Source organism: Kogia breviceps, chromosome 12, assembly GCF_026419965.1.
Source record: "Kogia breviceps isolate mKogBre1 chromosome 12, mKogBre1 haplotype 1, whole genome shotgun sequence".
NCBI lineage: Eukaryota > Metazoa > Chordata > Mammalia > Artiodactyla > Physeteridae > Kogia > Kogia breviceps.
In genome coordinates this window covers 89,302,410-89,328,256 of record NC_081321.1, presented here as the reverse complement: position 1 = coordinate 89,328,256, position 25,847 = coordinate 89,302,410, and the positions used below count along the sequence as shown (strand labels likewise).

At 45.2% G+C, this 25,847-nt stretch overlaps 1 protein-coding gene and 1 long non-coding RNA gene across 3 annotated transcripts in view; one reads left to right on the top strand and one right to left on the bottom strand.

Moving 5' to 3' along the window:
* The window catches only part of SYN3 (synapsin III), a 443,491-nt gene that overhangs the window by 218,873 nt on the left and 198,771 nt on the right, over positions 1–25,847 (top strand). The gene's annotated exons all lie outside the window — the stretch shown is intronic.
* Positions 9,782–24,449, bottom strand: LOC136792220 (uncharacterized). The gene is made up of 3 exons (XR_010835689.1): positions 24,079–24,449; positions 16,088–16,198; positions 9,782–9,891 (listed from the first exon to the last, which is right to left on the bottom strand). It is a non-coding gene; the product is annotated as an uncharacterized lncRNA (long non-coding RNA).

Sequence of the window (25,847 nt, the reverse complement as noted above, 5' to 3'; positions counted from 1 at the left end):
TTGGGATGATAAGCTGAAAAGATTTCTAAGACAAGAGAAAGGAAAGGGAACTTGCATTAGTGGAGTACCTGCTATGTTACAGGCACTTTCAATACAGTGTTTGCTCCAATCCTCACAACCCTAAAAAGTAGATATTATTTTATGTCCATTTTACAGCCAAGAAAACAGAGGCTCAAAAATTAAATTTCTTACAAGGAAGGAGTGGTAGAGCTGTGATTCAGACCTAGAGGTGTCTTTCCAAACCAGCAGTCTTTCTGGAGACCGCAAAGTCACTGTACCCATAGGTTCATGAAGTGCTGGTGACTTCCTCTTCATCTTTGGGTTTCCCATTGAGCACTCAGAGCTCTTGATCATTGTATGATGCAACCAAGCAGAAGGAGACATGGTACCTCCACAAGGGGGGCCAATGAGGGAGCTTTTATTAGCAGGCAAGTGAAATGCATCATCTCTTGTTTGACCTGGTTTGCAGTGGAGAAAAGGCAGGAGAAATCATAGGGCAGGCAATATCTGGGGGTAAGTTTAGGTCCTTCATTACTCTGAATTTGAACAGATGCCACCAGAAAATTACATTTGTGTTCCCAAAAAGGGGCCCAGAATCCAGAGGCAAGCTGATAGAACAGTGATCAGTATTTTTTAACAGCTTTGGAATATGGCTTCATTTCCTCCTGAAACTTTAAGCATACGATTGAGGAAATATACCAGGTTTTTGTCTCAGTTCTGCCACACACAATAGCTGAGTGACCGTGAATAAATCAATAAACCCCCTTTCTTTAAATGTAAAACCAGGGGTTTAGATTTTATGATCTCTCAAAACTTCCCAGTGGAATATTCTGGAAGGCAGACTGACAAGGGGGTTAGGGACCAAGGCTTGTGATGTCAATAAACCTGGGTTTTCATCCTTCTTTACTTTTTCACTGTGACATTGAACAAGTTCCTTAACCTCTCTGAGCCTCAGATATCTAATGGTAAAATGGAAGAGAAATTCATAGGATCTTCATGAGGATCAAACAAGGTATAGTGAATAAGGCACTGGCACAGTCCTGACACGTAGTAAATTCTCACTGAGAACGTGTATGGACCAGGGTGTGGCCCTACAGCTATAGAGAAGAATGAGACCCCTGCCATCAAGTAGCCTATTGTCTATCAATCTGTGCTTATGAAGGAAGAGCATATTCCCATATCCTATCCCCTTTGACCATGTACATAATACCCAAAGAGGGGATATGGGGGGAAGGGGAGGCAGCAAAGGAAACCAAAACTTGATAGTAATAGCTAATTCTTACAGAGTGCCTACTGAGTGCAGGGTGTTCTTCTAGGCAGTTTGTGTATATTAATTCATACTAATCTTTAATGAAAGCTGTGAGGTAGACGAGATTATCTTCACCATCCCTTTTTGCTTCAGGTATAGAAACAAAGGTACAGAGAAATTATGTAACTTGCTCAGGATTACATGGGCAGGATGCTGCAGTGCTGGGATTTGAATCCAGAGCAGTCTGGCCCAAGAGTCCCTGCTCTTAACCACCCTTCCAGCCTGCCTCTTCAGGGTGAAGGTGGACACACAGAAAATAGCAAGGATACAAGGGGCCAATGCCCAATGTCTGTCACTGGGTGGGTCTTCCTTCCCAGAATGCCTTGCACCCATCAATCAAGGTATGTAGGAACATGAATCAGCTATGGTCTCTATCAGAAGGACACTTAGTAGGGCAGAGAGTACATCAGCAGGCCCTACTGAAGAATAATATTCATGGGGTCAAGGTGATTTCTGCTTTGGGATGAGCACAGAAGCTAGAATCAGAACACTTATTCAAGTCCCATCTCCTCCATCTACTGAGTTTCTCTCTAAACTTATATTTACTCTCCATAAAGTGAGGACAAACATTTAATTAACAGAGGTAGTTTTAAGGATCAAATAATAAGTAACTAACATTGATTGAGGATTTATTATGTACCAGGTGCTGTTTTTGTACTTTACAGGTACAACTGTATTTAATTCTCAAAACTCTAAGATGTAGGGGCTGTTATCATCATACCCATTTTACAGAAAAGGAAGTTGAGGCATAGAGAGGTTCAGTAACTTGGTCGAGATCACACAGTTAATGAGTCATGGAACCAGAATTGGAAGTTCAGCGTCCAGTCCTGTGCTCCTTACCACCTCTCTGCACTCGAGTGATGGGTTGAAAACGTTTTGCAAACACTAAATGTCATTGTTGTCTATTCTCTTACTTCCATGTCTTAAGTCTTTGTTCATGCTGTTCCCTTGGCCTGTAGTGCCTGTCCTCCTCTTACCTGACTACCTCTTACTTGTCTAGCGGGGTGAAAAGTGAGGTTCTGGAGCCTCCAGTGGTGTGTTGGAGCTGCCTCACCCTGGCTTATGAGAGCTGACGGTTAAATTTTCTGGAATTTTCCCAGTCAGTTGTTAAACACAGCTATTATTAAAAATGTAATTATATAAACTTACAATCAAATTATATTAAAAACACAGGTAATGAAATATACTTAAATCTCATCACTTCATTATTTTATTACATTATACTCTAATCTGTGCTCTTGAGGTTATTTCCAGCTATTGAATCTGTATGGCAAAAATAGTCTTCCCAACTCTGCATTCTGTGACATCACACTGGTAACTTAAAATTGGCCATGATGGGAGTATTTATACCATAGTAATTGGCAGATGCTACAAACCAGGCTTTTTGTCCTGGAGAGCTAGTTGTTAAGTATTTACCAGCACACCACTGCCATATTAACTGTGTGATCTTGGACAAGTAACCTTTCTGTACCTCAGTTTTCTCATCTGTAAAATAGGGACAGCATTAGTGCCTACTTCACAGAGTTGTGAGGAATAAACATCATACACGGGAAGGATTTAGCAGAACTCCTGGTACAGAGTCAACCATCAATGAGTGGCCACTGTCAATATTATTATTAAGGCAGTCTTCTTATTATCATTAGTCATCATCTCATAGAAGCAGCCTTTCCTTCCACCCAAGCTGGGTTCCACCATCAGAGATTATCTGTGACTTGATATTCATCACAGTGCACTGGGATTTTCATTTTCTGTGTCATTTTCCCTCTTTAGGAGGCGAACTAATTGACAGAGTCTAATTGAGTTTTCTGAGTACTTAGCCCAATGCCTGACACACAGGCGTTTGTAGGTCCTCAACAAACTGTTAGATTGTTAATGAGGAAAGTGTTTCGAAGCTACTGAAAAACCAGAATTAGGGAACTTGGAGGTTTCTCTAATCACATTACAAACTTTTAAGAAATTCTTTTCCACATCCCAGCACTGCTGGAATACTGTGTTTGGGGGTCATGCCTTGGGAGTACCTTATAATGTGGTCATTTTGGAATTTCAGGAACTAAAAGCCCCCTGACTTGGTGCCCAGACAGACCCACCACACACTGAACTCTTTTATAACAAAGTTCTCAGTGTGTATAATATGGAGCCCCTGTGATAGTCTTAGCATGTCAAGAATATGACCAGTAACTTTCCAAACCGCTTGAAGGTAGCTGGAACTGCCTCTGCCTCAAGTATTTAGAGAAAAAAGATCTTGATGTCACGTCAACAAACTCTTAAAGAGACTGCACATACCTAGAGTGCTTTTCAAGGCCTAGGAGCCAGTGATTGGAGGCTGATTTCAGGGAGAAAGGAGGGGAGAGGCCAAAGGCATGTTGAAAAATCATTTTTTGTCTGTTGTTCCTTTGTATGAACTGGTTACTGGCTTCTGCAACACCCAGTAATTAAAATGGCTGGAATGCTTTGCATTTTTACAGCACTGTGAAGGCGGCTCAGAGGCCTAGAGCTGGAGCCAGCTGGAGGCCCAGGGATCCTACCCCTTGGCCTGGCAGAGGCGGCTGGCATCTGCCTTGGGTGAGTGGGGGGGGGGGAGTTGGCGGCAGGAGGGAGGGAGGAAGTCAAAGGTCAGGAATAGTTCCCACTGCAGTTCTTCCTTAGTCAGGTGCATCCTGGTGCACCACCTCTAGAAGGAAGGTCCACATGGGCCACCCACCTTCTGGAAGTCTGTAGTGATTAGTGGTGCTGCCTAGGAATGGTAAACAATGATATAGCTCTCCTTTATTAACTATCTACCCTGTGCCAGGTCCTGTACTAATAACGTTATGTATGTTATCTTTTTTCAAGAAAAAAACTCAGACCGTATCACTCTCCTGCTCAAAACCCCCTCTGGATCCCTCATGCGTTTAAAATGAATTCTAAATGCCTCCCACTCCCATCCGCCACATGATGTAGTCCCCGCCATCACTGTCCTTCTCCCACTCGCCCTTCAGCCCACCGTGTTCCCCACCATGCTGGCCTCCTTTCCATGCTTCACCAAGCCCAGTCCGGATCCTGCGCCAGGACTGCCCCATCTCCTCCCTTGACCTTCCCAGGTCCTGCCATGGCCGGTTCCTTCTTGTTATTCAGCTTCCAGCTCAGATGTCACCTTCTCAGAGACATCTGCCCTGGCTGAAGTCAGACAACCATCCCCAGTCACTTGTGCCTCCCATTGCCCTGTGTTTCAGATTTATTTCCTTTTCAGTACTTATTGCTGTCTGGAAAAAAAAAAAAACTTATCTATTTTCTATTCATTGTCTTTTCTATCTAAAATAGAAGCTCCTTGAGGTCAGGGCCCTTGTCTATCTTTTCTCTGGTGTATCTACAGCACCTAGATCAGTAGTCAATAAATATGTCGAGATAATGAATATTCACAACAACCCAACAACCTGGACATCCTTGTCCTGATCTTCCAGGTGAGGAAGGGAGGTTAAATAGCTTGCCCAAGGTCACCCATAGGAAGTGATGTCCCCAGGTCTGTCTGACTACTAAGCCCATGCTTTGGGATGAGTATGTATAACCTTCCCCCATGCACAGCTACTTTAGAAAATAATGGAAAGATAGTGTCTGCACTTCAAGGGAAGGAATCGGGACTCAAGGCTAACTATGAGCGCCTTAGTAATGTAGCGGTGGTGGTACTGAGAAAGAAGAATGTAAACACATGATGGGAACCCACCACCCTGGTGGTCTAATCCAAGTTCTGCCACCTGTGCTACCTTGGATGAGTTAATTACCCTCTCTGGGTATTTTTTTTAAATGTGCAGAGGCTGTCTGCTTCCACCTCCCCAGGGACAATTATGTAACAGTGTGTGAAGCCCCAGCATTCTAATGACCCTCTCCTGTCCCGAGATGGAGAGGCTGGAATGTTGCATGGATCACTAGGGTGGGAACCACACCACAGGGAAACAATGCTCTCCCGACTATGTGGGTATCTTCGGCAATAAGCAGCTAGATTTAGAAGTTGGCTTTTAAAGCCTTTTGGGGTGCTTGAGGAAGGGCAGACTTAGTTAAATGAACATCATCACTGCTTCTTTCCATGCCTATGCATTGCCTCCCTGATAGAGCCTGGCTGCTCAGCCTGACCTTCTGGCCCCAGAGTCTGTCCCAGCCTCACCCCCATCTCTAGGCTTCATCCTAGCCAAGCAAGACCTGTGCCCTTCCTCACCATGACGTGAGCTGTATCTCCTCCTCACCACTGGCTTTTTTTTTTTAACATCTTTATTGGAGTATAACTGTTTTACAATAGTGTGTTAGTTTCTGCTTTACAACAAAGTGAATCAGTTATACATATACATATGTTCCCATATCTTTTCCCTCTTGTGTCACCCTCCCTCCCACCCTCCCTATCCCACCCCTCTAGGTGGTCACAAAGCACCAAGCTGATCTCCCTGTGCTATGCGGCAGCTTCCCACTAGCTATCTAATTTACATTTGGTAGTGTATATATGTCCCTGCCACTCTCTTACTTCATCACATCTTACCCTTCCCCCTCCCCATATCCTCAAGTCCATGCTCTAGTAGGTCTGTGTTTTATTCCCGTCCTATCACTAATCTCTTCATGACATTTTTTTCTTAGATTCCATATATATGTGTTAGCATACGGTATTTGTTTTTCTCCTTCTGACTTACTTCACTCTGTATGACAGACTCCAGGTCTATGCACCTCATTACAAATAACTCAGTTTCATTTCTTTTTATGGCTGAGTAATATTCCATCGTATATATGTGCCACATCTTCCTTATCCATTCATCTGTTGATGGACACTTAGGTTGCTTCCATGTCCTGGCTATCGTAAATAGAGCTGCAATGAACATTTTGGTACATGACTGTTTTTGAATTATGGTTTTCTCAGGGTATATGCCAAGTAGTGGGATTGCAGGGTTGTATGGTAGTTCTTTTTGTAGTTTTTTAAGGAACCTCCATACTGTTCTCCATAGTGGCTGTATCAATTTACATTCCCACCAGCAGTGCAAGAGTGTTCCCTTTTCTCCACACCCTCTCCAGCATTTATTGTTTCTAGAGTTTTTGATGAAGGCCAATCTGACCGGTGTGAGATGATATCTCATTGTAGTTTTGACTTGCATTTCTCTAGTGATTAATGATGTTGAGCATTCTTTCATGTGTTTGTTGGCCATCTGTATATCTTCTTTGGAGAAATGTCTATTTAGTTCTTCTGCCCATTTTTGGATTGGGTTGTTTGATTTTTTGTTATTGAGCTGCATGAGTTGCTTATAAATTTTGGATATTAATCCTTTGTCAGTTGCTTCATTTGCAAATATTTTTTCCCATTCTGAGGGTTGTCTTTTGGTCTTGTTTATGGTATCCTTTGCTGTGCAAAAGCTTTTAAGTTTCATTAGGTCCCATTTATTTATTTTTGTTTTTATTTCCATTTCTCTAGGAGATGGGTCAAAAAGGATCTTGCTGTGATTTATGTCATAGAGTGTTCTGCCTATGTTTTCCTCTAAGAGTTTGATAGTGTCTGGCCTTACATTTAGGTCTTTAACCCATTTTGAGTTTATTTTTGTGTGTGGTGTTAGGGAGTGTTCTAATTTCATACTTTTACATGTAGCTGTCCAGTTTTCCCAGCACCACTTATTGAAGAGGTTGTCTTTTCTCCACTGTATATCCTTCCCTCCTTTATCAAAGATAAGGTGACCATATGTGTGTGGGTTTATCTCTGGGCTTTCTGTCCTGTTCCATTGAGCTACATTTCTGTTCTTGTGCCAGTACCATACTGTCTTGATTACTGTAGCCTTGTAGTATAGTCTGAAGTCAGGGAGCCTGATTCCTCCAGCTCCATTTTTCTTTCTCAAGATTGCTTTGGCTATTCGGAGTCTTTTGTGTTTCCATACAAATTGTGAAATTTGTTGTTGTTGTTGTTCTAGTTCTGTAAAAAATGCCCCACTGGCTTTTTAAAAAGTATTTTATTTAGATGTAATTCCTATTTATAGAAAAGTTGAAAGAATAGTTCAGAGAATTACCAGATACTTTTTGCCCTAAAGGTTAAAAAGATTAACCTATTACTACATTTTCTCTCTTCCCTCCTTTTCTCCCTCTCTCTCTCTCTCTCTCTCTCTCACACACACACACACACACACACACACACACACACACTCTCACTCTCACTCTCTCACTCTCTCTCTCTCTCTCTCTCACACACACACACACACACACACACACACACTCTCACTCTCACTCTCTCACTCTCTCTCTCACACACACACACACACACACACACACACACACAACTGTTTAGGAGTCAGCTGTAGACATGATGCCTCTTTACCCCTAAATATTTCCGTGTTCATTTCCCAAACACAGGCCATCATCAGCTTCTGCAGTGTGAAGCAGCTCAGGCCCTGGGGTTTGCATTCCAAACCCCAGCTCTACCTCTTAACTAACCGTGTGCATTTATGCAGAAGGTTTCACTCCTCTGGACCTCAGCTTCCTCATCTGTAAATTGGGGGCACTAAGAACACCTACCTCATAGGGCCAGCGTGAGAATTAAATGACATACCCCATGCTGAGGGCTCGGCACTGTGCCTGGGATATGAAAAGTGCATAATAAGTAAATGGGAGTGTTTTGCTAGAATGCCTTGTTTTTATCTTCTTTTAAATGGTTTGATTTCTTGGATTTCCCCTTATTCTTCTTTAGGCCTATTCTCATAGGAAAAAAACAAGACAGGTTCTTTCATTCATTCCCTCCTTATTTATTGAGCACTGATGCCAGGTCTGACCCTTTTCTGAGTACTGAGATAGAGCAGCAAACAAGACAGACATAGTCCTTGTCCTTAGAGTTTATGTTTGCATGGTGGAGACAGACAGTAGACATGGAAGCAAATAGATGGGCCATTTCAGTGGGTCATAGGTGCAATGAAGAAGAGAAAACCAAGGGACTCTGGAGCAAGGGAGCGTGCAGGGGGCTCCTTTGATTAGAGTAACCAGATGAGACTTCTCAGATGAGATCAAAGTTCTACTAGATTCTTTCAGTCTTAGAAAATGCCTTCTGGGAACATGTCAGGCACAATTTGATTGCTCAATAAATGTTTTTCTCATGATTGTGTGCACAGTGGGATGCATGAGAGTTTAAATCCTCCCAAAAGAACATAATCATGGGAGCAAGCAATTCCCTACCACTTGCTTGGAGCCATGCACTTTACATATATTATCCTGTCAGCCTTCCTGGACTCCCTGTGAAGTAGATATCATTCTCCTCATTTTGTAGATGAGGAGACTGAGGTTCAGAGAAGCAGGTTCATTTGCCCAAGAACAAAGAGAAAGTCAAAGATTCTCTGACTGCATCTGGCACCAAAAATCCACCTGGAATCACAATGTCAGCCTCTTACTACTCACAGGGACAAAATGGCAGGTTTTCATTTTAAGAAAGTGTTGTGCTAGATGTCAGAGGTGCTTTTCTAACCCCGGCTCTGCTGCTTATGAGCTGTGAGTCTCAGTATAACCCTCCTTGACACTGGATGGTCCCTCGCATCCCCTCCAGCTGAAACAGGTGAGTTCACCTGTATTTTTTTTTAACTTCGTCTGCCTCCTCTTTGATGGAGAAAAGTAATACAAAGCAGGAAGAGAATTAGGAAAACAGATGAGCTGTGGGTATCACCTGCACCAAGTGATCACACCACGAGCCAAAGAGTGGGTCTGCCTGGGAGGGGCATGAAGAGGAGAAATGACTCCCCTGCCTCACAGCATCCAGCCTAGTGCCCCGTGCACAGTAGGAGCTCCAGCCTGCTCTCATATGGACAAGTGCAGCTATTCTCTTATGCCAATTAGAAAAGCAGTGACATCGCTTATGGCCACACCACATGCATTGTGCCAATATTGCCAGTTGTGATATGCAGTTCTATTCCAGGACTCCTGTTTAAAGCAGGCCACTGACATTAGAGGATTTTCAAAGTAGGGTGGGTGGGGGAGAGTTACCATTGTGGTTAATTGACAATATTAGTTATCTATTCCTACATTACAATATTAGCATACACTTAGTGGCTTAAAACAACACACATTTATTATCTCATGGTTTCTATGGGTCAGGAGTCCAGGCCTGGCTCAGCTGGGTCCTCTGCAAGGCCACAATCAAGATGCTGACTAGGGCTGCGGCTTCATCTTCCTTGCTCACGTGATTGTGGCAATGTTCTGTTTCCTGTGGACTCAGTTTCTCACTGGCTATGGGCTGGAGTTCACCCTCAGCTCCTTGCCATGTGACTCTCTCCAGAGGCAGCTCACTGTATGGCACCTTGCTTCTCCAAAGTCAGCAGGGAAGAGCGTCTTCTCCCCAGATGGGCATCGTAGTCCTAGGTAATGTGATCACATACACGTAGTCATATACATACCACTGCTTTTGCTGTATTCTACTGGTGGAAAGTATGTCATAGGTCCTGCCCACACTCAGGAAAGGAATTATACAAGGATGTAAATACCAGGAGGAGCGGATAAAAAGGACCACATTGGCTTACCTTCTAAACAGAGTGAACAGGGTGATCAGCATGCTGAAAGGCCCAGGGAGCGTGGAGCGTGGAGAACAGTTGAAAGCACTTGAAAAATTTAACCTGGTTAAGAGGAAAATGATAATAATAAACACTTATATTGCTTTAACTGAGGACCTTTCATATCTTAGCTCACTTAACTGTCATACAGCCCTATAAGGTAGATACTATTATCATCCTCATTTTACAGATAAGGAGACTGGATCACAGATAGCTCAAGTAATATGCCAAGGTGACACGGCTACTGAGCAGTACTGCTGGGAGTTGAACCCAGGCAGTCTGCCTCCAGGGCTCATGTTTGGCAAGGACTGTCAGTCATTAGAAGACAGGGTTGAGTTTCCCCTAAAAGATACAAGGACCAAAGGGGAAAAGCTACCAGGTGGTAGATGTGAGGCTTACCAGAAGCTCTGAGTCTACATTGCCAGGGCATAACTAGCAAGTGCTGAGGAGCGGCTGTCCAGGTGAGACTAGAAAGTGCGCTCCTGCACACCACAGTCTCCACAACTCCCTGCTGTCTCTTCAACAGAGGCCATAGGTTGGTTATTTCTCACACTGCTCTTTCAAGGCCCCAGACTGCACCATGAACTCCTAGGCCAGGCATTCAGGCAGTATAAACCTGTAGTCACTGGAGGAAGCATAGGAGGAGCTGGGCCGTAGTGACCATGTGAGAGGCTCAGCAATTGTAGCAAGGGAGTTATAGACAAGGTTGCAAGTATCAAGTAGATCAGCCTCCACTATAAATTGAGACCAAGGCCCTCGCATCCCTGGGTCTTTAGCTCCCTCGGCTGTATAATGGCAATGGCAGATTCTGGTTCCCCTGGTCCTTGGGAGGATCCAATGAGATCCTGGAGAATGAACTAACTACTTTGAGGCCCAGATCCATAGTCTAAGCAAGTCCAGATTCCTTGTATTAGAACTACAAGACATGAAAACCCATTTGTTTTCCTTCTTACTGTGGAATTTTTGTTCAGAAATAGTTTTGAAGGGGGAAAAAAAATCCCAGCCCTTTGAGAAAATAGGATGGGGAGGACTCATGGAGGGAAAGCTTCATTGAGGTAAGGAGTTCTTTGTGGATACTTTTTTGTTCTATTTTTAAAAGAAAGCTATTCTTCAAGAGAATGAAAAGAAAAAGTAAGGAGAAAAGCATATTCGTCTGTGGATGTGCTTTGCCTAAGAATCCCAAAGCAGCCCCTGGAGAAAGGAAAATGCATCAAAAAATGATCTGGGAAACCCTTAAACAGCAGTTGTGCCTTGGCCCTGCCTCAGCCACTCATCAACAACAATAATAATAGTTAACACTTAAGTAGCGTTTAATATGCACCAGGCACTGGGATAGTACTTTATTATTAATTCCTTTAAACCTCAGCTCAGCCCTGTGGGGTGAACACATTATCATAATCCCATTTAATAGGTGGGAACTGAACCCCAGAGAGGTTAAGTAACTTAGCCAAGGTCACACAGCCCATCAGAGGCAGAGCCAGGATTCAAACCCTTCTGGTCTTGCTCTAGTACCCTTAACCGCTATCTACTCAGACCCTCAAGGATTGATTGAGCAGGTACATGGATAAGGCACCATTCTGGGTACCAGTGGGGTGAGAGGGAGGAGGAGGGAGGCATAAGGAAAGGGCAAGACCCTAAAAGTTGAATCTCCCCAGGCTAGGCTAAGTCTACTTTCTGGCTATGGGACCTCGGGCAGGATTGTGAGCAACTGGGTCTTTCAGGTCTTGGTAGTTCTAGTGCCTTATACAATGAAAAAACAGTTGATGGAAGGAGGGAGAAAAGGAGAGACAGAGGGACATATAGAGGGAGACAGTGAGGAAGGAAGAAAAGAAATAGAAGCAATAATAACTAATTTTAATAGCAGCTAGCTCTTAACAAGTGTTTATCTTGCCAGGTACTGCGAAGTGCTTTACCCACATTGTATTATTGAATCCTCATAGTAACAACCCTATGACATGGTTAATATTACTACTTCCATTTGATGGATAAAGAAACTGAGGCATGGGAAGGCTATTAGCTTGTTCAAGGTCACATAACTGGTGAGTCGGGGAGCCAGGATTCCGACCAGGCAGTGTCATTTTAGTGCCCAGACCCTTAGTCGGTAACAAAAACAGTAAATGTTTGAGGTCAAGGTATAATCCCTCCCATATGCAGAGTACTTGGCAGATTCCAAAACTCTTTGCGGTGAGGTTTCCAAGGGTGGAGATGGGGACAGAAATTTCCGGGTTTCTCAGCCAGTGATTCTCAGCTAACACTTAGGTGAAAAATGCCAAGGCAAGCGGAGATGTGAAACAGAAACCAGGGCAGCCGATGGTGCACTGCTCAGAGGCCCTTTGGTCCACTCAGGCGCGGCTCAGTCTTGAGCAGCTATACCCTGGTCATCTGTAATTTTACTCCCCAGGACACACTCCCGAGATCCCTATCTCATTTACTTCCTTGTCCCCCCAGGGCCAGCTGCAGGCATGACATCCCAACCCAGTTCAGCAAAACACAAACCAGATGCAGTGTCCCACACCCATGAGCTGGCAGCTGTTTAATTTGTGTCCAGGCAGGTAGGCAAAGGAACACAGAAATTAAGGCAGCGTGCCTCAGGGGGCTCAGTCTGGGCACAGGGTTCCTTCATGGACTGGGAGGCAGAACACAGCAGCTCGGCCTTACCAGGAGGGCGAGCTCTTTGTTCTAGCTCCCCTCTGCCACGTTTTGCTTTTCTGCCCTGGTCATCCCATTGCAGAATGCAGCCACCAGTGCCTGCCCAACCTATATCGTAGCTGGTACTGAGGATTAAAGGAGTTGATAGAGATTGCTCCACAGTTGTAATCTGCAAAGTACGTACGGCTGCTAATCACGTTTTTCCCATTAATGCATTTCCTGGGGAGACAGTATGTCTTGAAGGGAAAAGCACAGCGTGAGAATCACACAGACCTGGGTTTGATTCCCAGCTCTGCCACTAGCCAGCTGTGTGCGCTTGGGTAAGTCACTACACTTCTCTGCACTAGCGTTTCCTCTCCTGTGAAGTAGGAGTAATGATGCCCGCTGCAGAGAGTCTCGGTGAAGATGAAGTGAGACAGCACCTGACTCATGGAAGAAACTTAATGAGGAGGGACAAGTAATTCAGTGTCTTACAGCCACAGTTCTCCACCATTGTCATTCCCTCAGGGCAGCCTTCTCTGACCTCTGGGACCAGATAAGAATCCGTTGTTGCAAGCCGGCACATGCAGCAGTTCTTTGCAGCATACGTCACATTTTACATTTATTCGGATGATAATTTGATTACTATCAGCCTCCCTCACTAGCCATATATGGAGACAGGAGCTATGTCTATCTTGGGCCATCACTGGAACCCCAGTGCCTAAGACAAGCCTGGCCCACAATAGGTGCTCAGTGAATGTGTGTGGAGTAAATTAATGAAGGAAATGAGTAGTATCCCAGTATGCTGGTGTATTCCACTTATTTGGAAGATAGTCTTACAATAGGTTTTTGTTATTGGTAGTGAAAGTCCTGGAGTTTATTTTGTTTTTAAGAAACAATTAAAGCATGTTCAAGATTATCTTTAAAATAGTGTCATCCTCATTAACAGAAGGTTTGCCAGAGCAATGATGCAGGTGATGGGGGCCTTGTTGTATCAGTCAGATTCACTTGGCGAACAGAGCCAGGCAGCCAGACACCTGCTTTGAGCCCCATAGCTGACACCACACCTGGGAAAGGATAAGGAGAGGGAGGTATTGGGTCAGCCGGGGTCAAGGCCACCAAGAGCAGAACTTCCAGGCATGTGGAGATGCCCTGGCATTGTCAGGTGGCTCAGGTGTCCTTCCTGGTGTCCCTTCCCAGCCAACGCACGCTCCAAAGGCCAGCTCTTTGCTCTGGTCGCCCCCTGCTGTCTGCCCCTATCTCCTCCCCATGCTTTTGCCCCAAAGCCCAGCCTCAAGAGCTGCCCCTGGGAAGAGGGTTGGAGCCTGGTCTTCCTAAGTGAGCAGAAAGGCCTGGAATCCCACCCAAGTGGGCCAGGCAGGACCAAACGGTCCAGTGAGGTACACCTGCCTGGAGGCTGGAGTTTACCCCAGCCAGAACTGAACATGACTCACTGTCAGAAACATCCCCTAAACCTTTCACAAATCATCTGGGCCCTGCTAAGTGCCAAGGTCAACGTTTAGCCTTTCCTGTTTTCTCTGCCTCTTGGCTGCGGTCTCTTTCCTGAGACACTGGAGACAGAAGTAGTTTGCAGGAGCGGGCCACAGCCGGACAAATGAAAGGATTTCTTTCCCTTTCTGAGTTTGATTTTGGTTGGGGAGGGCCCAGCTGCACTCTAGCAAGAGTTGACTCCCCTCCTGAAAGCCCAGGTCCTGACCAAGGGAAAACAGAATGATCTAAGGTCCAACATTGTATGGCACAATAATTCTTAAAACTGTAGGAAACTTTGATGTTTAAAAAAGAGAAGAAACCCTGAAAAAAATAAAAATGAAACGAAATTATGTCATCCTCTCTTGCCTGCTTTTCAATATGGTTTCTTGGGTGAGGCTACAGCTCAATGCAAGCCCTGAGGTTTACCCTCCGCCTATCATGATCCCATGAGCATGTCTCCCGCGGGAATGTCATTCGGTGATTGGGTCTTGATGGAAACAGAAGGTTGAAAAATGTGGTCTTAAACATCATAGATCCTTTTTGCCTGTAGCATCTGGTCTAGAAAATTGGAAATGAGAATGTCCTTGTCTTTCTCTCAGATGACATGAACACTGAAAAGTTAATGCTTCTAAGCACAGAATTATCTGCTTCCTGCCATAAAACTTCCTGCCTTGAGACACTGTTTATCAATCCTTTAACCCTAATGTGTCTTGACCAGCCAGGACCTGATAGGAGAAAAGCGTTTTCTTCTTGGTGCGGCAGCCTTTACACCACTATTACAGCAATAATTTGGTGTTTTTCACAGGTTTTAGGTGGTATCCCCATCAATGTTTTATCTAATAGTTAACTTTTTAGTAGAATAAAAATTTTATTTAAAAAAATTTTTTTAATGTAACTAGCAAATCAAATCCATGAATTCATGGATATTATAGCTTAGATAAACCCAAAGCTGACACTTCAGTAAGAGGAAAAAAAAGAGTCAATCCAAAGAAAATACTTAGTAAGTATTGATAGTAAACTGTTAGGAGAAAATGGCAAAAATGAATGTGGAAAGCTAATGTGTGAGCTTTAGGAATGCTGCAATTATTTATTTTCTTCTGTCTCTTCCCATTAATTTGTGAGTTCCTTTAGGACACAGACTGCCTTTTTATTCTTTATATCCCAAGAACTAGCACAGTACCTGACACAAAGGAGCTCCACACATAGGAGCTCAATATTCAGTGAATGTGGGATACAGAAATGATGAATGGATGAGTGAATGGAGAGACAGGCTTGGCATCTTGTGCTATGACAAATCCACTGAGGTTGAGGTCTTTCCAGAAGTGTCTTGGGAACAACAGTGTACCAAGGGAGGACTTTCCTTCCTAAACAGGTTTCTGTATGATAATAATCGGTAAAAGGAGGGTCAGGCTGGCTAATGCGCCTAAAAGCTAGCTTCCCCCTTCTCAGATTCTTCCCACCAGACAGAATTTCTAGCTGCCTGGAATAAAGGAGGAGCCGAGAATACTGAAATCCACAGCTAGGGCTCTTCAGACAGGACACGCTAGCTGTGTAGCCTCGGATATGTCACTTAATGTCTCCTTCTCTGAAGGGTGAAGAAGTCATTACGGTGAAAGAAATTCTGTGATTCTGGGAGGGGTTGGTTCTGAATTTGAAACCTACAGGAAAGGCAGAGGGGAGGAGGTACTGATGAGCTGGTGCAAGGCCGGGTTCAGGCTTGAAGAACTGACACCTTGGCGTTCAGTGATCATCTGTGCGGTGAGCATCGTGGGTCATTCTGGGTAGTGACATCTCTGAGGTCACCTGTGGCCACTTCCAGCTTTAGGAACTTTCCTGTGTGTGCCTAGCTGGAGAGAGGGTGGCTTCTGCTGCTGGGGCCCCCACTACATGAGAGCAATGAGGGCAGCCTCTCCATGCCTGCCATGGAAAGGCAAGCAGTTTTGCTTCCACTTGGAATTCTTATGTGTCCCCCTAGGACTGCACTTTATAGTTTACTGAACACTGTTCATGTCCTCTGTCCCATCTGATCCCCATGGGATTCCAGAGGGGGCCACTTAGGGTAGTGCAGAGGGAGGTGGTAACTAAGTGCTCCAGGCCATGTGTTCAGAAGAAAGAATACCTGCTGTGGAGCAGAGCTCACCTCAGGGTGGCCCAGGGCCTGGGACTTGGATCCAGACGTCCAGCTCAACCAGGTGCCAACTATGTAACCTCAGGAAAGCCAGATCTCTTCTCTGGGCAGCAGTTTTCTCATCTGTAAAATGGGACAATAAGAGTATCTATCTCATACTGAATGAACATTATCTGGCACAGAGTAAGTGATCATATTTTATTATCTCATAGGTTATTTTGGATTTAGTGGGATAGCGGATATTTTCATTTCCCAGGGCTGCCTTAACAAAATACCACAATTTGGGTGGCTTTAAACAACAGAAATTTATTCTCTCACATTTCTGGAGGCCAGAAGTCCAAAATCAGTATCATTGGGCTGAAATCAAGGTGTCAGCAGGGCTGTGCGTCCTCTGGAGACTCTAGTGGAGAATCCCTTCCTTTCTTCTTCCAGTTTCTGGTGGCAGCCAGCATTCCTCAGCTTGTGGCTACATCTTTCTGACCTTTTCTTTCATCTTCACATCGCCTTCTCCTGTGTGTGTCTGAGTGTGTGTGTGTGTGAGAAATCTCCCTCTGCCTATAAGGATACATGTGATGACATTTAGGGCCCACCTAAATAATCCAGATTAATTTTCCCATCTCAAAATCCTTAATCACATCTGCAGAAATCCTTTTTCCAATTAAGATAACATATATAGGGCTTCCCTGGTGGCGCAGTGGTTGAGAGTCTGCCTGCCAGTGCAGGGGACACGGGTTCAAGCCCTGGTCTGGGAAGATCCCACATGCCGCGGAGCAACTAAGCCCGTGAGCCGCAACTACTGAGCCTGCGCATCTGGAGCCTGTGCTCTGCAACAAGAGAGGCTGCGACAGTGTGAGGCCCACGCACCGCGATGAGGAGTGGCCCCTGCTCACCGCAACTAGAGAAAGCCTGCGCACAGAAACGAAGACCCAACACAGCCAAAAATAAATAAAGTAATTAATTATTTTTAAAAAAAGATAACATTTATAGGTTTCAGGAATTAGGATGTGGATATCTTTTGGGAGCCAGTTTTTAAGCCTATTACATGAATGGCCTTTTACAAAGTTTGCTGACCCCTGTTCTAGAAGGATAGGGAGGCCACTCCCAGACTGGCCAGCTCCCACCCTCTGAATCTGCCTTCTGGAGGCCCCTCGTCTCACTCTACATCCACATCTGGCCCATACCAGGGTTCTCCATTTTTTTTTTTTTTTTTTTTTTTTTTTTTTGCGGTACACGGGCCTCTCACTGTTGTGGCCTCTCTTGCTGCGGAGCACAGGCTCAGCGGCCATGGCTCACGGGCCCAGCCACTCCGCGGCACGTGGGATCCTCCCAGACCGGGGCACGAACCCACGTCCCCTGCATCGGCAGGCGGACTCGCAACCACTGCGTCACCAGGGAAGCCCCAGGGTTCTCCATTTTGTTAAACATTTCCTAGGACTGCATATAGTTTTCCTTACCCCTGCCCACCTTCCCCCTGCAAAAAGAAAATAGTAAAATAACACCAACATCTGCAACATTTCTTGACCTTCTTGTCCCACTTTTATCTCCCCCATGGCCCAGCACTGTCCTCAGGGACAAAAAGAATGAGAGATTTTTAGCAGACAAATTCTGTTTTCCAGAGTAGGACCCTTTCTTCACCTTATTTTGCATGGTGGATGACTTTTCCTGATGTCCTAAGAGGGTTTTACCCCATCCTCTCTGGGCTAAAACTGCTCTCCTGACATCCTATTCCAGTCTCATGCAGGGACCATCCTTCCCTGGGTGAACTGTTCTGCATCCCAAGCCTTGTACAAACCTGACCCCAAGCAGCTCACTAAGAAATGTACTCTTCCTCCCCCTTCCAAGTTTAATCATGGAAATGGAGCTATGTTAGTTTCCACGTTGGTAAAACTAGCACAAACACGATGATAAATGAACATTTGCCGTGGGAATGAATGAAACCACACAAACTCACAAGTAATCTGCTCCATGTAGAGGGTGCATCTTTTTGCACAGTCCGCAGCTTGAAAATGAACAAGGGATATTGTTCATATTTTGGTGGGATATTCAAAATGGCCAATTGTGTGCACTGAGTATGGACATCAAAGTTCTGGGGATCATTATGTCATGTGATCCTCCCCTGTGAGGGAGGCAGACAAGTGTTACTATCTCCATTTTAAAGAAGGGAAACTGAAATTCCCTGGCAGTCCAGTGGTTAGGACTCCGTGCTCTCATTGCCGAGGGCCTGGGTTCAATCCCTGGTCAAGGAACTAAGATTCCACAAGATGCGTAGGGTGGCCAAAAAAAAAATAAAATAAAATAAAGAAGGGAAACTGGGGTTCAGAAAGGTCAGGTAGGTAACTGGCCTATTGTTAGAAAGATAGTACATGGCAGACTTGGTCCTGGAACCATTCCCCCACCTAGTGTTTCCACTGGCCTTGGCGAGGTCCACTATGTAACAGAGGCAGAGCGGAGGGTGCAAGAGCCTGGCCTGGGAGTTAAGAAACTGTTCTGGTGTCTTTGTCACTAAATCTGTTGGTGAACTTTTTCTCTCTGGTATTCAGTTTTCAGAATTTTATCTTATCATCTGTGTTGTGGACAACTTCAGGGGGCCAGGCTAGTTACATAAAATAATTTTTTAAAAATAATACTAATGGCTACCATTTAATTGAGCACTTACTGTGAGCCAGGCACTATTTGATGTACTTTACATGGAATGATTAATTTAATCCTCACAGCATCCTTATGAGTCTTCTTATTATAGCCACTTTACAGAGGGAAAACTGAGACACAGAACAGTTAAGAACCTTGATTCAGGGCCACACACCTATTAGTTGGGGAAAATGGAGTGCCAGGAATAAGGAAGTTCCTACAGTATACAGATGGATGAGGGAAGGTTTCTCCGATGAGGTGGACACTGAATAAAAAGGCAAAGAGAGAGAGAGCCATGTGGATATCTAGGAGAAGAGTTTTTAGACCAAGGGAATATCGAGTGGAAAGGCCCTGAGATGGGAGCATCCTTGATGTATCCAGGATGGAAGCAGCCAGTGAGCAGTGGGGGAAGGCAGGAGATGAGATCAGAGATGGGATAGGTGGGGAAGGGCAGACTGTGTAGGACCTTGTGGCTCATGGAATTTGGCTTTTGTTCAGAGTGACATGGGAAGTCATTGTAGGACTCTGAGCAGAAGAGTGCCACTTGACTTAACATTGGAAAGAATTACTTTGTCTGCCATGAGGAAAAGAAGGAAAGGAGGCTGATGGGGACAGGGGCAGAAACAACGAGCAGATGGAGGAGATTGCAGTGGTCCAGAGAGAAATGATGGTAACTTGGACCAAGGTGGATAGCAATAGACATGGCAAAATGTGGTCAGTTCTGATTTTATTATGAAGGTGTGGGTGACAGAATTTGGCAATGGACTGGATACGGAGTATAAGAGAAAGAGGAAAGTCAAGGGTGACACCAAGACTTTGGGGTTGATCAAATAAAAGGAGTTGCCATTAACTAAGATGGGGAAGTCAGAAGATCAAGCAGTGAGAGTTTGGCTGTCAGCCTATTTAACTAGCAGTGTCAGCCTATATAACTAGCAGTGCCCATTAGGCATCCAAGTGGAGATGTTGAAGAGGCCCTTGAATCTGAGGTCGAGGGAGAGGACTATCCGGGGATATAAATTTGCAAGTCATCAATACATAGATGATGTTTAAAGTCATGAGACTGAGATCATCATGGGAGGGAGTGTGACAGAGAAGAGCAGAGACCAGAGTGCTTCAAAGGTTAAAGGTCAGGACATTGAAGAGGAATCAGTAAAGGTGACTGAGATCAAGCAGTTGGTGAGAATCAAGAGTAGTGTCCCAGATGCCAAATGAGGAAAGTTTTTCAAGGAGGTGGCATGATCAATTATGTCAGATGCAGCTGTTTGGTAAAGTAAAATGAGAGCTGAAATGTGATCATTATATTTAGCAACATGGAGGTCATGCAAGACCTTGACAAGTGGAGGGGTGGGAGTGAGTTCAAGAGAGAATGGAAGAGAAGCAGACCTCAGAAGTGTAGACTTTTTGGTATAAAGATGATTATAAAAATTGAGTGGTAATTGGAGGATAATATAGAGTTAAGAAAGTGTTTTTTTAAGGGAGGTATTGCAATAACATGTTTGAATGATGATGGGAATGATCCAATAGTAAAAGAGAAGTTGATACAGGAGTGAGAGGAAAATTTGGTAGAGCAGTATCCTAAAGTTGGTGAAAAAAAGTGATATCTACAGCACAGTGGAGGGGTTCTCATGGTTAGGAGCAGAGTTCATCCAAAGGAATGAGAGGGAAGGCACAATGTATGGCAATAGATACTGGAAGGTGGGTAGATGTGGTGGTGGGAGCTTGGGCACATCTCTTTTGATTGCTTCTGATGTTTTCAATAAAATATGAAATGAGGTCTTTATCACTGAGAATCTAGAGGAGGAGGACATATCAAAAGTGTTAGAATAAAGGATAAAATGTTAAATATTTGCCTAAAAGAATGGGAGAGTGAATGGATTAAGGAAGTGTAATAGGATAACAAAGCTTCAGATGAGTCCTGAAAATAATGGTCATATTTTTCTCCAGCCATATTCAGATGTGGTATGGTTTTTTGGGGTTTTTTTGTTTGTTTGTTTGTTTGTTTGTTTTGTGGTACACGGGCCTCTCACTGTTGTGGCCTCTCCCGTTGTGGAGCACAGGCTCCGGATGCACAGGCTCAGTGGCCATGGCTCACAGGCCCAGCCGCTCCGTGGCATGTGGGATCCTCCCAGACCAGGGCTCAAACCCGTGTTCCCTGCATCGGCAGGTGGACTCTCAACCACTGCGCCACCAGGGAAGCCCCAGGATGTGGTATGTTTTGATCACCTTTGCAGCTGAGGGCAAAAAAAGGTGAAACAGAATGACATTTGTAGTGGGAAGGCACTATCAGTTCTGAACATGTGTTTGAGTGTCTGTGGGATTAGATGGCCAGGAGGCAGTTGATTTCACACACACACACACACACACACACACACACACACACACACACACACATATCTATATATATATGTGTATATATATACACACATTAGATTAGATGGCCAAGAGGCAGTTGATTACATATATGTATGTATATATATATATATATATATATATCTGATGACAATTCTGAGCTCTAGGGTAAAAAGAAAAACCTGAAAATTACAGGCTACTTATGAAAGAAAAGAAAAGAGAAAGAGACTGGCAACAGACCACTCATCTGAAGCACTGGAAGTTCAAAGACAGTGGAACAATTTTTTCAGACTAATGAGCGAAATGTAATGTATGTAATCCAGGATTCCCTTACCCAGCCATGCATATTAGAGGGGCTCTAGTATAAAAGGACTCAAAGTAAACCATCCACATACTCTTTCTGTGGGGATTACTTAAGATCTACTCCAGTCAAATGAAAAATTGATCAGAACAAAGATCTCTAAATGAGGGAAGACAAAGCATACAAGTGAATTGTGTGTGTGTGTGTATGTGTTTAAAGTCACCAGCAATCCTTTGGGGGAACTATCCTAGGAAAGTAATGGGAGCAGAAATTGTATTGCAGGGGATATGAAAGCAGTAGCCAGAGAATACCCCTTCAAGAAATATGGAGGTAAAACAAGAAGGGAAGGTCACTTAAGGGATCAAAAGAAGAGCTGACTTTTACTCATATAAAGCAAAACCCAAGCATGTTTGTAAACCAAGGAGAAGGAGTTGTAAATGTGGAAGGTGTACAAATATGTGTGACAGCCCACATACAGTAGGGATGTCTTCTATTCCAGAAGGCATAGACCTTTGACTAGCTTGGATTTGGGCGGGAGGGAAGCATATTGGATTGGTTAGAAGGAGAGAAGGAAGAAAGGGTGAAGGAGGGGAGAGAAGTAAAGAAAATAGTTGCTACAGATACCCAAAAATCTATCAGAATCACATACCTAAAGCATGTGCTTTAGTGTAAGTATATTTAATTCTGTGATCTGGGAACAGAGCCCAGTCAGCACATCATTTGGCTGGGAGCTGTCTATTTTTCCCCATTGTCACGTAACTACAGCAGACCTCTGAAGGAAGGGGTCTGATAAGACTGATAATTTTTTTGAGGAAGAGTGAATTAAAGCATATCTGGAAGTCCTAGACGGACACCTGGAGGAAAGCATCATGACAAAAGTAGGAAAGCCCCGTGGAGGCAGGGATAGAAACCCAGGACAAAATCAGGTAACTTTACAAAACAGCATTACGTAAGGGTGGGACCGGCTGCATGACACAATGGGCATGGCCTTCTGAGCTGCAGAGATCTCGGCTCAAATCTTGGTTCCCGTTCACTGTGAGACCTGAGAAAGTGATTCCACTCCTCTAAGCATCAGCTTCCTCATCTCATCTGTAAGTGAGAATGATAACACAGCCCTTGCAGAGCTTCTGTGAATATCACATGCATTCAGCATTGTTGCTATGGAGGGTCCACTGGGTACCAGGCTTTGTTCCCAGGGCTGGGGGTTCCTTGGTAAAGAAAATATTCGTGTTTCTCCCTCCTGGAGCTTCCACTCTAGATGACTGTGAGAAGTTGAGCAAGAAAAACTGCAAGCACAGAGCCTGGGGCATGAAAAGCACAAGTGCTCAACAGATGTCACTTCCACCCTATCCTTTCCCAAAGTGGCTTCCACAAAGGCTCCTCACCTAGCCCGCTTTCCCAGCCTTCCTCCCCATGCGGCAGAACTGTGTGGCTCTGGGCAGCTCCCCGCACACCCCCAATAGCCTCCATACCACGAAGGCACGGCCTTCCTCAGTTTTCAGCAAAAATCCTTGAAAACCAAGCTCTCCCATCTGGATACGAAGCTGAAGGAGGAAGCCTAGTGCTTGGAGCCCCCGGGGTTCCAGGACCTGAATCAGGCCCAGCTCGTAAGGGAGCATCACTTCCTGCAGGTCCCCTGCCTCAGGCTTGGCTCCTTGCCCCTCCAAGACATTCTTCCCAGGCCTGTGTTTGATGCGTTGAGCTCCAGGCACTTCGAAATACAAGGTCATACACTCAGTAGTGTGTGATTTTTTTTTTTATACCTGATCTTTGTATCTGTGCAAAGGGGTGCACAACCCCCAGGTTACCCCCTCCCATTCCGCAAACCCTTTCCCAGGTGTTTCCCTTCATCAGCAAGTCTGTGCTCCCTCCCATGTGTCGGCACTCCCAGGGGACCTTCCCCGCCTCCCTCCTCACCATGTGACCCTCCTCCACTGTCACCCTTTCGCCTGGATAGGCCCGTCATTTCTCATTATCGTCACCACCCCAGACCCAAATTGGTCCTCTGCTTTCCTGTTTCCAATTAAACTGCCTACTATCAGGAATCCTAGGTAACACTGTTCTGCGGTCGCCAGAGAGGAAAATGACAGCATTGGGGGGGAGGGGGGATTCCCACTGACCAGCCTTGTGGACTTGGCCAGAGATATTCTGGGGGTGAGTTGAAAGCTGTGGAGACACGGGGACAGATGGTGTGGGCGGGCTAAGTTTGTGGTGGGTGCATTCTCCTTCCTTGTCTTGTGCTTTCCTTTCACAGCTGCGGTTCCTTGGAGCCCTAACATTCCAGAGCTAATTTTAGGTTCTTGGGACTGGCTTGTTCTAAGTGACCCCGACCCCCACCTTTTCCCTCCACCCTGCGTATTCATTCCAGCCTCTGGCTCACACAGTCCCCACACACGCACGCTCTCTGGCTCTTGCCTGAATCAGAGAGTAGTTGTAACACAGGTCCCCCCACCAGCTCAGAGACCCTCAAGAAGCAGGAAACTGAATAGAGGGGGCGTGGGATGGGAATCCTGGAAGGACAAAAGAGGGTGGGGTGGGGAGCGACTTCCTGCCTCCCAAGTAAGGAGATGGTGTTTATGGCATCAGTCACGAGCTCACAGCCTTCTCAGAGCCTTTGAGGGAAGATGAAGGAGCAGGAATGTGAATGAAGACAGATTGGTGGGTGCCTGCCGTCCCTCCCACCCCGCACCCCCAATATTTGTACAGCACGTGAACCTGAGCATACCTACAGGAGCGGCCGAGTTCAGAGTCTCATTAGGTTTTCCAATCACGAAGTAGAGCTTTAAAGTGGAAGAGGCAGATGTCATCTTCTTCGTGCCTCTAACTCCACAGCGGGGAGAACCGAGGCCCAGAGACAGAAATGACTCCCCCAAGGTCTGGTCTGAGTGCGAAGTTATGTGAAGCCAGAGCTAGACCGAGCCTAGACTAGAACCTGGGCCTCCTGGCCTCCAGCTCAGAGTTCCTTCGGACATCAGGTTGTCTTCAGCTGTGGTTCTGGTCCATTTCTTGTCATTTGAGAGCAGGTTGCCGAGTCCTCTATCACCATCAGCAGTGGGGCCGTCGGGTGCCTCCCTCCCAAACTTGCTTCCTCAGCACAGCGTTTGCTTGCTCTTTACAGAGGTGAAGTAGAAACCCTGAGAGGAAGTGAGGTCCGTGGGGAAACGATCCGGCTGCCTGCCGTGGGCCCGGACGGGACACAGTGAGCACTTACAGAGAAAGGGGAAATTCTGCTTCTGTGCTCAATCCTTGTCTCTGCCAGTTCATCAGGAAAGTTGATTAAGAGCTGGGTCTTCTAAAAGCTTCTCGCTGAGGCAGAGCCTTCCGTTGGCTTCATGGGGACCTCCCAGTCTCCCAGCCACTGGTGACCCCAGTCATATCTCCTGGTGTGCTGGATCCCCAAGGTAGCACCGTGTGGCTAACAGCATTCAGACAGACTGTCTGGATCTGAGTTCCTGCTCCTGCTCAGTTTCCACGTCTGTAAGGTGGGAGTAAAGAGTATAGGGCTCTTTTGAAAATCAAATGAGTTCACATGATCTGTGCAATGTAAAAATTAATCAGACAGTACTCATAAGGTTAGAGCACTTTATTTACTGTATGTCTGTTATACATAAAAAGGATTAAATGAATTCATACATTTAAATTAGTACATACATTTAAAACTCTCAGTGTCTAGCACATGGTAAGTGCTCAGTAATGACACTTATGGTTGTTATTGTAGCTATTGTTATTTAACTTTGGTCCCTCTGAGGACTAACCCTGCTCAGGTTCTGTTCCAGACCATGGCAATAAAGTGACTATTGCAATAAAGCAAGTCACATGAATTTTTTGGTTTTCCAGTGCATATAAAAGTTATGTTTCTAGTATACTGTAGTCTATTAGCTGTGCAATAATAGCATTATGTCAGGGCTTCCCTGGTGGCGCAGTGGTTGAGAGTCCGCCTGCCAATGCAGGGGACATGGGCTCGTGCCCCGGTCCGGGAAGATCCCACATGCCGCAGAGCAGCTGGGCCCGTGAGCCATGGCCACTGAGCCTGCGCGTCCGGAGCTGGTGCTCTGCAACGGGAGAGGCCACAACAGTGAGAGGCCCGCGTATCACACAAAAAAATAATAGCATTATGTCTAAAAAACACTGTACTTACCTTAATTTAAAAAAATACTTTATTACTGAAAAATGCTAACCGTTATCTCAACCTTCAGTGAGTCATAATCTTTTTGCTGGTGGAGGGTCTTTCCTCTATGTTGATGGCTGCTGACAGTCAGGGTGGTGGATGCTGAAGGTTGGAGTGGCTGCAGCCGCTTTGTAAAATAAGACCACAATGATGTTTGCCCCGTCAGTTGACTCTTCTTTCACTTGAACACTTAAGAGGCCATTGTAGGGTTATTAATTGGCCTAATTTCAATATTGTTGTGTCTCAGGGAATAAGGAGGTTCAAGGGGAGGGATAGAGATGGGGAAATGACCAGTGAGTGGAGCAGTCAGAGCACACACAACATCT